The sequence below is a fragment of the Lynx rufus genome, unplaced genomic scaffold (assembly GCF_022079265.1).
Source record: "Lynx rufus isolate CCGP_SWC_20201006 ecotype Redwood Valley unplaced genomic scaffold, mLynRuf1.p SCAF_13, whole genome shotgun sequence".
Lineage (NCBI taxonomy): Eukaryota > Metazoa > Chordata > Mammalia > Carnivora > Felidae > Lynx > Lynx rufus.
In genome coordinates, this window is record NW_025814827.1 from 7,262,853 (window position 1) to 7,267,012 (window position 4,160).

Genomic DNA, 4,160 nt, shown 5'->3' on the forward strand with positions numbered 1-4,160 from the left:
CCACCCCCCCCCAACCTGCGGCATCTGATCTCAGTAGAGATGAAGGTGTGATTATTCACCCAGCACGTCACGGTTCTGGGCCTCGGCTTCCTCATCGGCAGAACTGGGATAATCACAGCCACTTTGTAAATAATCGTGCACGTAAAGGCGCCAGCAGCGCCTCCTGGGAGAGAACCGGGAGCCCAGAGATTGGTGTTCCTGGCAGAGCTGTGGCACCACCCGGGGCCGACTTCTTTTCCTCATTCTTCTACCGAATAAGAATGTTGGGGCGCCTGGGTGGCTCAGTCGGCTGAGCGTCCGACTTCGGCTCAGGTCAGGATCTCGCGGTTCGTGGGTTCGAGCCCCGTGTCGGGCTCTGCGCTGGCGGCTCAGAGCCTGGAGCCTAATTCCGATTCTGCGTCACCTTCTCTCTCTGCCCCTCCCCCACTCGTGCACTGTCTCACTCTGTCTCTCAAAAATAAATAAATGTAAAAAATAAATTTTTTTAAAAAAAGAATGTTAAGTCACTGGGTGAGTCGCGTAGGCTCTCTGGGGCTCCTGCTTCCTCAGGAGTTACTGGCCTGGTTGCAGCTCTTCAGGGTTTCCTCTTGACTTTAAAGCTCCCTGAGGCCTCATTACCAGGCGAGGGCCCACGCTGTCCCAACAGCCTCCCCACCCAACGTGCCATCAAAGACCCTGCACCCCTGGGGAATGGCATTCAGGTCCAGGGTGGGAAAGGCGATGCTTCTGGGCCATATCCTGTTTGAGAGAAACAAACAAACAAAGAAGGGACAAAGAGCAAAGAAGAAGAAATTCGCCTCGAAAAAAGATCACAGGACATAAACTCTTCCAGCTGGCTGATGGCTGATGGCAGGGCAGCCCTGTCACCTACAGAGGGGACGAAGGGCACTTCCTGCCTGGGCGAGGGGCAAGGCCGACCAGGACGTTGGTGGAGACAAGCCCCAGTTAAGGCAGGGCGCTCTGACCACATGCCAGGTCACACACAGGGGAGCAAAACGTCTACTTGTGACCGACGGTTAAGAGCTAGTGGCAGGTGACAAAGCCAGGTGAGGAACCACAAATGGGCCCCGGGCCCCTAGACGTAGGAAGTCTCCCTGCTCGTAGGTTTCCTGCTTCCGGGGTATATTATTCTCAACGACTTACCCGTACCCACACCCTCGCTCAGTTGCGACCGAAATCCCATCCTTCCTAGACAGGGGTCCACAACTCGCGTTCCTTCAGTGGAACTTTGGGGTGGGGTGGTTTGCCATTGGGGTTTTCAGCTTTGAGTCCCCGCTGCTACCCAGAGGGCTCCTCCGAGTAGGGGGCTGGAGAACTGCAGGGGAATTTCCCTAGTCTCTAGAATGGAGCTCTGCTTTGCAGGAAGCTTCCTCCAATGTCCTTCCCCGCCATCCTTGCCGGGGTGACCTTCATCAGGAAGAGGTGAAAGTAGAGGAGGGATGGGCGGGAGCCAGCTGATAGGGCTGCACACCCCAGCCTGACCCCACCTTTCTCTCTCCCTCTCCCCCTTTCTTAAGGTGCATTAACTAAGCACCTAATATACGCAGCCCTGTCTGAGTGACTACATACATGTGGCGCATGAAACACCGCTGTCTGGGGCTCTAACTCCACGCTCCCGCCGGCTCTCCGGAAGCGGAGGGACCTGGAGGCCAAGAGCAGAAAGGGGTCCTCAGCCTGTGAGCCTCACCACCGGCCCCATTTCACAGATGTGGTCAGGGAAGGGGGTCAAGGGCGCCCCTCTTGAGACCAAGCCTTGTGCCTTCCAGGCCTGAGAGGGCCCAGTGTGGGTGCACGGACTCCAAGCACCTGCTGGGGCACCTGCTGTGCACGCAGCACCGTGGCGGACTGCGGGGGGGTCAGGCCTGATCTGGGGGTAGGGGGCGCAAACACACACTGAGCTGACTCACAGTGGTCTGCTGCAGGGGACTGGGGAGGGTGTGAGACAGAAGCCCAGGCTCCCTTAAAAAAAAAAAAAAAAAAAGAGCGAGCCTTAGAGGGTCATCCCTCACACGGCAGCCCAAGGGCATTGACAGGAGTGGCGGTGAGCATCCCGGTGCTAAGGCCCAGAGAGGTGCCCCACCTTGCCCAAAGTCACACAGCAAGACGGGGCAGCCCCTGGCAGGGAGCCCAGGTCCCCACAGTCATCTCAGACCTCACGGACTCTTCCAAGTGGGTGGCCCCCTCCTGGTTCCACTCCCGGACTGGATGTCCAGTCCTGGTGTTCCTGCAGCTTGGAGCCAGTGCCTGGGAAGGGGAGGGTGGGGGACGGAGGGGGATTGGTGCAGAGGAGAACACAGAAAGTGCCAGCTGATTCATATTTCTAAATGTCATGTTATTCTAGGAGCGTTCTCACTTTGCCACCACCTTCATCCACCCCCCGCTTGCCATCTTGAAGAAGGGCTGTAGAGTGGCCAGGGGAGGCGGGGGTGCTGTGAGACCATGCCCCCTGGGTGAGCGGAGGGGAGGGCGCTGCACAGGGAGCTCGGGTTCAAGACCAGGCCCTGGAATCGGCAGCTGTGGGACAGTCAGCCTGTCCCACTTCCTTGGTATACCTTCCTTATGCAAAACGTGGAGGGCCTGGGCTGCCCCAGACCCAGACCGGCTACATATCGGATTTGCCTCAAAACAAAACAAAACAGATTCTCGGGCCGCACCCCTAGAGATTCCAATTCAGTAAGTCAGAGGTAAATCCATAATCCTTATTCCCTAACCCCTGGCCAACCTGGTGGTTCGGGCACAACGGGTCCACAGAGGGGTGCTTGGAAAGCTCCCAGCGACATGCTTCCGTCAGACATCATTTTCTTCAGTACTTCTTTACCTCCTCCGGAAGGCCCTCCCAGATTTACCCGCCCCATCTGCCACCTCCAGTGCTCATCACTTTTGGCCCTGCCTCCTCGCCCACGCTCATCTACCGCTCGCAAAAGGCATTTAGTCATTTGTGCATGTGTGTGCGTGTGTGTGTGTGAATTCAACGAGGTGAACCTCCCATGCGGCGTAGAGGAAGGCGCTCAGCACTGGAGCCAGTTCGAAGCTGCGCTCGGCTGCCCGAGGTTGGGTTGGGTGACCCGGGGGAAGCGCCTCAACCTCTCCAAGCCTCTAGCTCCACATCTCTTAGATGAGCCTAAACAGACGTGACCTCGGGGGGCCACCATGAGCCCCCCTGAGCTGAAGCGTGCAAGCCCTTAGCACAGGGCTTGGCGGGAGGGGGCAGTCAGAGGCCCCTGAAGGGCCCCAGAGGGCCCCTGACTTGATGGGTTGCCATATGGGAGATTTGGACACCTGCCACCCAGCGTGTGCCTGTAGACAGAGGACTCAGGCAAGCGTGGGTCCTCCACAAAGAACAGGTGAGGTTCAGAGTCCTCAAAGAACCTTTCAAATGACCCTCGGAGCTGTCCTGCAGAAGACAGAATTCCCCGCAAACAGTTCAATAGAAGAGACAGGAGCGGAGGGGCTGCTGACAGAGGCGGCCAGGGTTAAGGGGATCGGAAAGGGTCATGAGCATCTGTGATAGCAGGCGGTGCTCGTGCCCCAGACCTAAAGAGGCTGGGGCAGACGGCATTGCCAGAACCCAGAGGGAAAGTTGGAGATGTGGAAGAGGGGCCACCCCGCTAGAGCACAGTCACAGAGGGAGGTGGTCATTCCCGGAGCCACAGCATCACAGCAGAGAGAAGCAAATGACATAGAGATCAATCTTTCTCCTCCCACTTTCCCTTCTCATTCTGGTGCCTTCCATTGCCAAGCCAGAAGCGCAGGCAGCCCCTAGAGGTCCCCCTCCTGGGGCTCAGAGAAGGGCAGAGAGAGTTTTGCAGGTTACACGGGGTGGGGGGGGGTGAGAGACAACTCGGGCAGCCCGGTGATCTCCCAGCTCCTCCACACCCCCACCCACCCTCTCCACTCTGCAGGGTCCGGGGGGACGTGGCTGACACAGCCATCCAAAGACAGGGCTTCAGCCCCTCCTCTGCCACCAACACACAGGAGGATGTGTTGGTCCCCATGTCAGGCCCCGGCCTCCTCATCTGTAACCCAGAGGGGCTAAACGAGCCATCCCCTTCCAGTCCTGACCTGACGTTTTCCTCCCCTGCCCTTTTCTAGAATACAGGCCCGCTCGACAGGAAAACGGGCTTGGAGAAGCAGGGAGCTTAGCAAATGGAAAATTAATT

The 4,160-nt window shown here is 58.0% G+C and overlaps 1 long non-coding RNA gene across 1 annotated transcript; it reads right to left on the minus strand.

The window, feature by feature from the left end:
- Nucleotides 1-608: 608 nt before the first annotated feature.
- LOC124508335 (uncharacterized) lies at nt 609-2,788 on the minus strand. The gene is made up of 3 exons (XR_006961218.1): nt 2,723-2,788; nt 1,570-1,642; nt 609-738 (listed from the first exon to the last, which is right to left on the minus strand). It is a non-coding gene; the product is annotated as an uncharacterized LOC124508335 (long non-coding RNA).
- Between the last annotated feature and the right edge of the window lie 1,372 nt (nt 2,789-4,160).